Source organism: Chionomys nivalis, chromosome 18 (genome assembly GCF_950005125.1).
Source record: "Chionomys nivalis chromosome 18, mChiNiv1.1, whole genome shotgun sequence".
In the NCBI taxonomy this organism is placed as follows: Eukaryota; Metazoa; Chordata; class Mammalia; order Rodentia; family Cricetidae; genus Chionomys; species Chionomys nivalis.
This window is the reverse complement of record NC_080103.1, coordinates 23,673,096-23,685,980: the sequence shown is the minus strand read 5'-3', so window position 1 is coordinate 23,685,980 and position 12,885 is coordinate 23,673,096. Positions and strand designations below refer to the sequence as shown.

The 12,885-nt window shown below is 43.5% G+C and overlaps 1 protein-coding gene across 2 annotated transcripts in view; it reads right to left on the bottom strand.

Annotated features, from left to right (window-relative positions):
• Nucleotides 1–12,885, bottom strand: part of Vav3 (vav guanine nucleotide exchange factor 3) — a 317,139-nt gene that overhangs the window by 179,916 nt on the left and 124,338 nt on the right. The gene's annotated exons all lie outside the window — the stretch shown is intronic.

The following is a 12,885-nucleotide window of genomic DNA, read 5'->3' as shown; positions in this document are numbered from 1 at the left end:
GCAAGTGTGTTCTGCTAACAGTTTTGGCATCTGCACCTAGCAATTTTACTCCTCTTTCAATCCTTTATACCTAAAATCACCTTTGTCAGGAAACCAGTGCCCTACAATGCATTTTCCTCATTGATGCATTTTTATGATAAACGTAATGGTTGGCACCCTCAAAATTAAGCAAGCAAAGGAGGCTCTGCTGTGCAATCCATTTTGAGTAGGAGGGGGAATGGGAGAAAAACGTGTCTATCTGGACTGAGATAGTCTAATGAGCACCTAAAAATCCTCAGCTCCAAGACAGAAGGGTGAGCAATGTTTCCAGCCCTCAGAGAAAGCGTTTCAAGGGTACCCATGGATGGGTTGACAAAACACCAGGCTCAGTCGTGAGCCTATCTGGAGCCCTGTTCACTAGTTTTCAGGTAAACTCGCCTTTGCCAGGCTTTATCAAACATGGATAAAAGCAGCTAATTAACCGCTGCACAATATTGCTGGACAGAAATGAGAATGCTCCTCGAGTGACTGCAAAGTTTTATTATAGAAAACACAATTAACTACATAGGGAATTGTATATTGGTTATAAATAGCAATGTCCTGTTGTCCTGGATTGGAATTTGTGGAAAGAACAGATGTGACATGTTAGCACTAAAAATTTTTGCCAATCAATTCTATATGCCAAAACTTATGCCAATCAATTCTATATGCCAAAACTTATGCCAATCAATTCTATATAAGCACTCTCCCAGTGAATACGCAGCTCAAAACAGCATATTATACGTGACATGAGTATAGTTTCGTTAGCTTAAAAAAATTGATTTAACATTTTTAACAAAAGAGATGTTTTTGGAACAGTTCCTAGGGTCCAAATGAAGCAAGAGACCTGGGGGGCCGGGGAGGAGGGGGCAAAGCTACTGACCCCCAAATTCTACATCTTACCCTAACTTCCAGCTGAAACACTAGGAAATAAAAAGAATGGGAATCTGAAGACACCAAAACCACATGTTTCTAAATGAGAAGTCTAGTGTGGGGAAAGCTACTGTAATAATTTGAGAAGTAGTATTCAGACCCTTGGTTAACTAGTATTCCGTTTTAGACACACCCTATTGGGATGGTCTGATACTAAAGAATCCCAGAGAATGCTCTGCCTCTTGCTGTGTTTTAGGCTGTGGTCTCAGTCCCTGCTTAACAAGAAAAACAACACAGCAATAATAATGTAATATGCATTTTAATGGTGGTTAATTTTATTCTCTGAAGATATTTTGTACAATAACTATAGATTTATGAAATAATTCACATTTTGACTTTTATCTGCCAACACTCAGAACAGCTACAGTATTTTTCCATCCATGTGCCTCCCTCCTCACCATAGAGGGGAAGCTGGAACTAAAAACAAAACAAAATAAAAATGTACAGCTTGATTTGGCATATAAGCATCCATCCGCCACCGGAGGGAGCCAGATGATAGTCTATTACCTTAGTGCTACTGATTACCTTTAAGCACACTGAAAATTTAGCCGAAGTAACTCCTATAATTTAACGAAGGAAGGCTATTCATTACTACTCAATACTAGAAGATAGCACAGATACAAATTCATGGGACATGGGACGGAAAGGCTGTGAGGTGACCTTAAAGTGAGTGGCTGTGGGACCCCTCATTTTCAGGTCTATCCTATTACACACAGTCCTGGTACTAAGTTTAGCCAAAACAAATAGAGGCTGTTTAGTCAATGTGGTGCTTTTAGAATGACATGTATTCTATAATGACCATGTTTGCAGACTGAAAACAGGCATGCACACGAATCAATGCCAGACCCTCAAAACCAGTGTGGATACTCCGACCTGCCCCTCTGAAGCAACTGAGTGAAAACCACTGAAAGATACTAACAGGCCCATGTTCCATGAAATATGCTAATTTTTAAATGGTTACTTCAAAATGATAAATTATGGACACAACTCTTAGAAAGGAGGGTGAGATAGCAAGAATGTCCTAACAATGAGCTATGCTGACTCCACATCCTGGACTTGCTTTCTGTATCCACATCCTCCAGCCCCACTGGTAGGAAAACACGAGCTTATAATTGGGGTAACATCAATTAGACCTACTGGGTGAGGAAGGTGGGAGATGTGAGCAAGGCTTCTCACTCCCACTTTAAATTGGAGATTACATCCCAGAAGCAGTAGGATCATTGAGAAGCTTTGGGAAAGAAGAGAACAGGGCTAACTGCCCTGGGGAAACAGAATTCAGCAGAGTGAACACAGGGGACAGGAAGTCATGGGGGCAGCCAGTAGACAGAGTCAAACAGAGATGTTCTTAACAGTTCGAAAGTACTCTACGATAGCCACAGTGAGACCGTAAGATGTGAGATGCCCTTAGGAGCCGTGGCTGAGCACTGTGATGCCCTTAGGAGCCGTGGCTGAGCACTGTGATGTCCTTAGGAGCCGTGGCTGAACACTGTGATGTCCTTGGGAGACATGGCTGAGCACTGTGATGCCCTTAGGAGACGTGGCTGACCACTGTGATGTCCTTAGGAGCCGTGGCTGAGCACTGTGATGACCTTAGGAGCCGTGGCTGAGCACTGTCATGTCCTTAGGAGCCATGGCTGAGCACTGTGATGTCCTTGGGAGACATGGCTGAGCACTGTGACAGCTCAGGACGGAAGAGGAGCCTGGGTGATACAGGACTGTCTCTCAAATCTACCACCTGGAAAGCCCACTTCAGCACCCCATAGCTTTGATCAGGTGAAGCCAGAGCTCTGCAAGGCTGCTGGCTCCTCTAGGTGCCTTGTCTCTCTGACCCGCTCCCACCCCACCTGGGTCTGAGGTACCCTCTCTAACTCTGCCGTGGCACTTACCACTCTATTTAAAGTTCTCAAAATCAGCTTTCAATGTTTGCAAAAGAATTCAAGATTTCTTTTTAATTAAAATATTAATACATGAAAGTTGGCGCCCTCCACCTCCCTGAGCTCAATCCAGATGGGACCACAGGCTAAGAATCTGCTGTAATTCTTGAAGTTTTTTTTCTTTCTTTCTTCTTCTAATAAATGCGTTCCTAGCTCCTATCCCAGCAGGATGGCTTACATTTGTGATCCTAACACTTTGGAAACTGAGGCAGGAGTATTATTACAACTTCAAGACCAACATGCGACGCATAGTGAGTTCTAGAGGAGAATGGATTACGGAACGTGGCCCTGTCTCAAAAACAGAGGGTTTTAATATGAATCTGTTTTTTTTTTTAAGAGTTCTCTAAAACCTTCAGAGTCATGCTTTGTCACTACCCATCAATCACAGCCGTGCCATCATGCACAGATGTCCTTTCTTCATTTTAATGCTGGGTGACACTCCAGCATATGTAAATAATCCAATGGTTTTGCCATTTTCCCAGCAGTAAGTGCTTCTAACCCTCTGATGCAAATGAAGCCAGCAGCCACATCCTTGCCAAGTGTATGTTCACGTATATGCAGGCCCTGCTGGAGGAAGGATAGTAAAGAGGGTGCCTGAGCACGTGGAAAGGAAGGAGGAGCATTCTTTAAACTGCTTACAGGAACCTAAGACACTCTAAGGGCCTGTGAGAATGCAGCAAGGATTCCAGTGATAGTCCGCCCTCCAACAATAGGAAACACCTTCGGGGCAGGAGACCCAAACCACCTCTGCCCTCCTTGATTTTCGTAGAGTCACTGAACATAACTAGCCACTGCCCGAGTAAGTGAACAAAATTACGTTTGCCTTGCAAAAATTACTGAGATATCAGCAATATGTGTGTGTATGCATGTATATATAGTGAGCCTCCTGATTTTCGTAAAGTTTTCCCTCTTAACTTATTCTCTGGCCCAATAGCTTGGTGATTTTTACAGAGGGGTGGGCTGTGCAGGGGCGATCAGAGGCTTCAGGCTTGAACCACGAGTGTAAAAGCCAGCTTAGTGGTTCAGGAGAACCATACAGCCTGACAGTGCCACAGCCCGAGTGAGCAGCTGTGGCTGGAGACCCAGGTGCAGCATCCAGGCTCCCACAGGCTCAGAGTGAATGCCCTATGGAGCAGAGACAAACACGGAGTCTAAAAGAGGGGCTTCAGGGTGTTCGTCTGGGAATCAGACAAAAGCAGGAGGAGAGGTCAGCTGTGATCCAAAGGCAACCGCGGGAACTAGTATATTACCCAGAAGCCCTTGACTCTAGATTCCTGATCATGAGGCCCAGCTCTAAACCCAGCCAGATGGTAAGTTGCCGATCAACAATATATTTCACCTTCCGTCTCCTAGGAAATCAAAAGAACTCATTATATTAATTTTCTTTGCAATTCCAACTTCACACAGTTATTGCCCCATTAGGATACCCTGCAGCTCAGCGTCACTTCCAGCCACGTATCAGATTTCCTTGAGCACTGGCTGTGGCTTTGTCATTTTTTGCTTGCAGGGTGCCATTAGAAAGAATGCTCCTCGCACCATCTCTATGGGCCAAGCAAAGAAATATAGCCAGGGGAGAGAGACGAAGCATCCTTTCTGAGCAAGATCGTAAGCCATGGGGAATGAGTTGCCGTTGTTCTTAAGAATAGTGCATGTGTATAGCTTAAATGGGTCAAATTTACAACATGGACTGACCTCAGTGGTGGGTACAATTATAAAAAGTATTTTCTGAAGCAACCATAATTGAAATTATCAGGAGTAACAACCTCCTTTAGGAATTGTGTGTGTTGGGTTGTTATATAAGCCGACTGGGGTAAGATTTTCTGAGTTCAGATTCAACCCCCACCTTCCACGGGTGGGGTTAATATGGAACACTCTGCTTTGGTTCCCTTGCCTATGTGAAATTTCAGGGACAACACAACTTGCGACACAAGCCTGCGGTGAAGGGAAAATGAAGCAATCTGGTATACTTGTCCCAGAAGCACTTCCGTGCTGACATGGTCATACCCTCCGCCCTGCTAGCCTTGGCCCTATACCTCCAAAGACCCCAAAAGAGGAGCATCTTTCCCTTAGAACTAGCTTCATCTCTCAATAACCCCCTAAATCCCACTCTCTTCTCTCCCAGATCTAGGCAATCAAAAGATTTTCTAGAAGCCTACCCTAGATCTAAACCCCTGAACTCTCCTCAGATGCAATTCCCTCCTCTCTCCCTGTGCCTCTGCCTTGCTAGGGGTCCCTTTCTCGTTTCCTCTGCTCTAATAACTGCCTGTTTGTCTCTGCCTTCTAGTTCTTCTTTCATAAATTTGCCCTGTACCTGGCTACCGTGAAGGTTGAGTGACATTTCGGGAAGTCACTGTGATATCCCCACCCCCACCTGTGCGCCTCATGTAGCACACTCAGGGTCTCTACACCCCCTGCCTCTCCAGTCCATCCTCCATCTCCTCTGCTGTTTGCCATATTAAGTGAGACCCAATTGCATTGCCAGCTGTGCTCCAGTCAGGTCCCAGAATCTGAATTTTAGGGCAGTGGTTCTCAACAGTCCTAATGCTGTGACCCTTGATATAGTTCCTCATGTTGGTGGTGACCCCAACCATAAAATCATTTTCATTGATACTTCCTAACTGTAATTTTGCTACTTTTATATAAACCGTAATGAAATATCTGTTTTCTGATGGTCTTAGGCAACCCCTGTGAAGTGGTCACGTGACTCCCCCAAAGGGAGAACCCACAGGTTAACAACCACTGCTTTAGACCATGAAGGACTGTAATGTTCCCAGTACTCTAATTTACACAGGGGTGTTCAAAATTAATTGCTTTCTACTAAAGGATGGGTGGAATGAAGCACACTGAAAACAATAGTGCCCATGTTCTCATTCCAACTAGAAGACCGGGAGAAACTCTTCATCTTTCTAACTATCACACTGGCCCAAATGCCTGTGGGGACATCCTGGATGAGAACTTCAACTGTCCACTCACAACTGGAAAGGAAACCATTCTGCAAAGACTATCGCATTTGCGAATCACACCCTACCTTTAAGCTGGGGGTAGAGCGACAAGCTACAGAGATTACGTAGCAGCTTTAAACAAGTTCACCAAAGAGAATTAAGCTGACCGTCAGGGAAGGAACAGGGTTCCTCCAGGCTGGGGATACAGTAGAGCTGTGGAGTCTGTGATAGACAAGGTACTATCGAAATCAGAGGAACCACTGTTGATTCACAGATTCGTGTCCAGGGCCACGGTCTATGTGACCCCATCAGGTCACAGAACTGAGCCTACAGAAACTGGGGGAGTTTGCTGAGGCTAAAAGAACGTGGAAATTCTAATACATGTTCATAGCTGCCCACGCATCATACAGGTGGAGCAAAATCAACATATTCTTCAAACTCAATTCACTTTCAGAGTCATACAACTGGCCTGGAAGGACACTGATTTCTGGGGGTGGCAGAGGACTATGGTCACCTTTAAGAATGACATAGAGTGTGCCAAAAAGGGGGAGGGGCGATGAATGCTGGTGTGAGGGGATCTCACAGTAGAGAAGAATGCGGCATTGCTCAGCAACTGGAGATGCCTCATCTTGTCTCAGCCGCAGGGCACATAAGGGAGAGACCTCACACAAGAGCCAAACATCTACAAATCACCTAGCAGAAATGATGGCCACAAGGACAAGAAAAGAATGACAGCCACACTCCAGCTAGCTTGCCAACACTGATCATTTTATAACCTACTTGAAAGTGTTCATTTTCATATGTGCCGGAACACATGCACATGCATGTTCAAATGCAGGCAAACTAATTCATTGTTCTGTAGCTTCCATGCCAAAGTTGAATCAGCACAAATACGCAAAGCACACACATAACTTAAGATCTATAAAAAGCTTCATTAGAAAAACATAAAAGGTTAATGTTTGCATATATTTATTTGATATTTCGACATGCCATCACTATGAAATTCAAGTCATTTTCCATTGTTGTTTTTCCGTAATCAATTTTCAACATCTCACATGTAGTTACAGTTCATCTCAGTTCACGCCAGCTACATCTTAAGCACAGCGACCACACGTGGCTGAGGGCTGCTGACCTGGATGAGAGCAGCCTAGAAGAGGCCTTCGATGTACTCAGATCAGAATGGGAAAGAAAATCATGTCCTCAGGGACAAAAAGCACGGACTGCAAACATCAAGTGAACGTGGCAGTCTAAGCACACTGTGGGGCTGGGTGCAGTGCTTTGTGAGCACGCATAAGGGCCTGAGGTCAAGATTCCAGAGAGAGACAGAGAGAGACAGAGACAGAGAGAGACAGAGAGAGACAGAGACAGAGACAGAGAGAGACAGAGAGAGAGACAGAGAGAACCCCCAAAGACCCATACCATGAACTCTCCCCTCCAGATTTACTCTGCCCTTTTGTAGTGTGACCAGAGGAGAGCTACAGAGATCGGAGAATGTGGTGGTGAGCCCTGTGAGGAAGACAGGACTTATTTATTGCCTATTTCCCCTATCCGTAAATGTCACTTGAACACTTCGCCAATCCGGCAGGCATCCAGCTAACTGCTAATAAGACAGGATTTCTGTAGAAACTGTATTAACCTGAGGGCTCCCCGTCCTGCCCCGCGCCCACCTTTTCCGCCTTTCTCAGTGTCAGCCTTGGCTCAGGGCCACACCTAATCACATCAACTCTTACTTCACCTTTACATATTACATTTCATCAGCTTTTAGAAATTCCCCTGGACTGTGATGCACACACAAAGCTGGAGGTTAGCTTTCACTCTTATTTACCTCACACTCTGAGGTCCCTTCTCCTTTCCATTCCGCGTCTTTGATTTTCCCTTTTTAAGTAGCTGTCACTGAATTGCATATAGAGATATTTTTGAAACAGCATGACCATATCTGTGGCTTTAAAACTCTGCCACCTGTGACCTTCAAATCCTCAGGGAGATGTTTTCTTGTGATCTGCAGAAGATTCTTTTTCTGAATCTCAGATATTTCCCAATGAGCAAGGAACACTTTTCAGTCACTAGCCGCTTGGAGTATAAGTGACTAATCCAGGATAATCTGAATTTCCTTTAGGGTCTGAGTATTTACCAAGAACCGGATCAGAGAAAATAATCCTCTCAGAGGATGGAGGAACATAGCTCATTGCTTAGGCTGCAGCAGGGAGAGGAGGGAGGCCATCACTCACTCCCCTGCTCTCAACGGGGAGGGGCTGGCCACATTTTCCTCTCACACATAAATTTTTATAGTCTGATTCACCACAACCTTGGATGGAATGATTTAACTGGAAGAACATATGGAGTTTACTTATACGACCAAAAAAAAAAAAAAAAAGAAAGGAAGAGAAGGGAAGGGAAGGGAAGGGAAGGGAAGGGAAGGGAAGGGAAGGGAAGGGAAGGGAAGGGAAGGGAAGGGAAGGGAAGGGAAGCGAGCAATAAAGAGAGCAATGTCCCTTTCCTCCAAAGCGGCTCCTGAGACAATTTTCAACAATCTTTGAAGACAGACCTCTGATGCTGGGCACACCCAACACTCCTTGACTCAGAAAGACAGTCTAGGAAAGCAACAAAACTTCTACATGGGAAATCACATGTATACAGATGAAATCACTAAGATAACTTATGTCTAAACTACTAGGTTAGCCACACCCTTCAAATGCCTGCCATGATGGTATCCTCAAAGTACCTATGGTGCTATGTGAAGACTTTCACATAGTGTAAGTAAACAAATTCCTTGGGCAGAGAAGCAGGGTGTACCTACTGTGTACTGAACCTACTGTGCACCGACTTCAACTCCACAGTATATATTGTGGTCTAACATTACTTCTTTTAACCTATATTATTGCTTGCTTGCTTTTTTAATGTTATTTATTTCCTATGTATATGTGTGGGCACACACATGCCCAAGCATGCATGTGGAGGTCAGAGAAAAGCTTGTGCATTCTCTCTTTCCATCATGTGGTTTCAGGGGACTAAACTCAGGTCATTAGTCTTGGCAGCAGGTACCACTGCCCATGGAGCCTTCTCACTAGCTGCCTCTTTTCTTTTGATTATCGCGTGTCTTACATTCCTCCAAAAACAAGTATTCTGTGAAAACATGCAACATTCAAGAGCATTCCACATGAGGATGATCTTTCAGAATTTCTCCCGCAGACAATGACAGCAATTTGAATTATAAGACAAACATACCCTCAAGCGTCCAGGCCAGACTCAAATATTATAGCCGGTTACAAACATCCACATAAGCTGTTGGGTCTTTCAGTAGTGTTTGAAAGAAAATATGAGCAGATATAAATAACCCCCAGGTGATGCAGGTAGCTTAGATCCTGATGTCCTGATGATCTGGCAAAAGGGACTTTATGAGTTAGATGTTACAAAGTGGATACAGTGGAAAGTTCTAGTCAAACAAGCTGTTGATTAAAAAGAGAAGAACTGAAAGATACTCTAACCCCCATCAAATCCCTGCCACTTTGATCCTCATGGGACTCCTAATTTGTATCCCATAAAATTATAATTTTTATTGTTGAGTATGGAACAAAAGCTCAAGAGCTGAGCAATTGGTTACTTGAATCAAAAGCAAAGCTAACAGAAGAACATAATGGCATTTTTTCCAGGCCCCTCTGCCACACACACACACAGAGAGAGAGAGAGAGAGAGAGAGAGAGAGAGAGAGAGAGAGAGAGAGAGAGAGAGAGAGAGAGCGCCAGTCCTTGGCATAAAACACTGTATCAAAGAGGCTTCTACAAAACAGCTTTGCCAACATGACTGTCTCAAAATATCACACAGTCAACAGAGCTCTGGACCCTGGCTACACCTTGCCTTGTTATCAAACAATGGTTACGATTGTTTGGGCCTCAGACCCTCCCTCCTCTCCAACAATTGCTGGTTTCAGAGAATGGATCTTATATAATCAGTTTCTGGTCACCCTAATAAAATACCCGAAGATGGACGCTTGTCAAAGGTACACAGCTTATCCAGGTGTAAACGTGTGTGTACCTGTAGGCCCAGCCCCAGGAGGCTACGGCAAAAGGAGCCTATGAGCTCAAGATCACCCTGGGACAGAAGGAATAAAGGAGGGGGTAGAAAGGGGATAAAGGAGAAAGGGTATCACATCACAGTCTTGGAAGCTGGAAGTCCAAGGTCAGGCAATCTTGACTGCATGGCCTCTGGTGGGGACTCTCTTGGTTGTAATGCACGGCAGTAAATGGCAAATCTAACATCAATGATTAGAAGAGGACGAGAGGATGGGTCAGCCTCACTCACCAGACAACAACTCAACCAACCCTTCCAGAGGAGCATCCACAGTGACCTAACTACCCCACATTAGGTCCATCTCCCAGAAGTTTGGCCACCTTAGCATCACCACAACTAGCAAGGAACAAGCCTCTAGCAGATGACTCTCGGGGGAGATAAAGTCTCACAACAAGTAACAGCCTTCTAACTTCAACTCCATCAGCTGCAGTCGCAGCTCTGGGTCTCACCAGTGAGTCAATCAGGCATAGCCTCACCAGTTGTAATTTGTAAGGAATCTGTTCTTTTAGAAACAAGACACACACTGGGGAGCTGGTGTGCTCGGCTTCCATATGTATCCATATTGTATATATTGATATATGTGATTGCAGATTCTTACATGATGATGGATAGGATCTAGATTTTTCTACCACGGTGTATGGATACAGGATTGTCTCAATACTTAATGGCCACCAACTTTCTGAGCTCTAATTTCTTTTTAAAATGTATAATGTTCTAGGACCAAAAGAAGGATTAAATCTCTTCAAGTGAGCACTTTATATTACAGGGATTCATAAAAATACTTTAATTAAGACAGGCAGTGATGGGATATGCCTTTAATCCCAGCACTTGGGAGGCAGAGGCAGGAGCATCTCTGTAAGTTTGAGGCCAGCCTGGTCTACAAGAGTTAGTTCCAGAACAGGTTCCAAAGCTACAGAGAAACCCTATCTCAAAAAAATAAATAAATAAATAAAAATTTTTAATGAAAAGGCACAGTGACACATGCCTATAATTATAGCACTCAGCAAGAAGCTGAGGAAGAAGGGTCACTGAAAGCTTAAGGCCACCCTCTATCTCTATATACTAAGACCCTATCTTTTAAAAGTTGAAAAACTTAAAAAAAAAAAAAAAGTTAAATGTAATTGATGATTTCCACTCTTTGGGTTTTCTATTTTTTCACCTTAATTCTCAGGCAATGACAACGATGTTATTGAGGCAAACACAATTTTTCTTAAGTTCTTATTATTTTTGTTGTTTGTTTGTTTGTTTTATTTTTCTAGACAGAGTTTCTCTGTATAGCCCTGGATGTCCTGAAACTCACTCTGTAGACAAGGTTGGTCTTGAATGCAGTGATCCACCTGCCTCTGCCTCCTTTAATCTTCTGGGATTAAAGACATGGGCTACCACTGCCCAGCCCAATTTTTCTTAAATTCTGAGTTATGATTGTTTATTTGTTTAATATTTCAGATACTAAAATATCCTTCTCCTCTGCTGCTACATGATACATCACTAATAATTCTCTGAAACTTTATTTCAGTATAGCTCACTGAAAGTCACCTTCAAACAAAAGCCTGGGTAGATGAGATTCTCTTGTGCTTGGTGGAGCCTATGAATCCCTAACTTGGTAATTCTTAGATTGTGGCTGTTGTTTCATAGCCTCATGAAAAGTCTGGAAAGAACACAACCCTACAGGACACCTCCATGGGTGCTGGAGTCGTAAGTCAGGTTATGGTTAAGATGTAGTTCTTATTTTTATTTTGCATGTGTATCTGTCTGTGAATATGCCACATGTACATGGCTGTTCACTGAGGTCAGAAGAGGGCATCACATCACATCCAGAAGGAGTTACAGAACTACCCAATTGTGAACTACCCAACGTGGGCTCTGGGAACTAAACTCAGATCTTCTGGAAAAGCAACAAGCACTCTGAACTGCTGAGTCACTTCTCCAGCATTCAGTCTAGGGTCCTCCATTTAGAAAGTGTTCATGAAGGTCTTTGGCCTTCGTGGCTTGTAGAGGAGGAAGCAAACATAAAAAAACTAAAAGTGCTAGACTCAGAACTGACAATGGCTGAGGGGGTCCCATCTCCTTGGGTTCCCTTCTGATTCTCAGGCCAAGGCATCCTGCACCTCCAATAAACAGGATATTCAAACAGTACATGCAGTAACATGTTAACAACAGCATCCAGCTATCTAGTAAGCCACACAGCTATGTAACTTCAGTTGTGTTTAAATTTCTTGATGTTTTGTTTGGTTGTTGCTTTATTCTTAAGATGGGGTCCCACCATGCCAAGTCTGACATTTATATATATTAATATATTATTGAATATTTACTAAGCAGTCCATATTAGTATTCAGCAAAATATTTTAATGATAAATGTAAAAATGTTTTGTATTCTGACAACCAAGTAGATAGTTTTCAAACTTTCTTTCTGTTGCTGTTTACATGACATTTGGTCAGAATTCAAGTACTGAAAAGTGACAGAGACACAGAAGATGAAGCAGAGTGGCAATGGATAAGCAGAGAATCAGAGGCCTTTGTCCAATGACAACCTCCCCATTCCCCAAGAAGAGCCCAGAAACTTGAAAAAGAGCTTATGTTAGGGGATATTCAATCACGCTATGAACCCTAAGCTTGCATTTGAATTGATTAAATAAAATTAACCTTGGGACAGGAGGTTGCAATAGCAACTAGTTAACAGAAAGTAATCATAAGGCCTCAGAGGGCATCTGGGAGAGCTAGAAAGACACAGGAAGTAGTAGGGTGTGGTTTCAAGTAGCACAGCTTTTTCTGGTTTAGCAGAGTGGAAGCACGGGTCTTCTACAATGCTGGCAAGGAGAGAGGATTAGCTAGTAGCTATTCAGCCTCTCTGAGATCACAGATTTTCACCCCAGCCTTTGAATATCACATATTATTTACAATTAAAACAATGGAGATTCTGCTAAAGCTACCTTAAGCTGTAGTGACAGGACCAGTGTCTGTGGGAGCAGAATTCTACTAGGCTGTGGCCT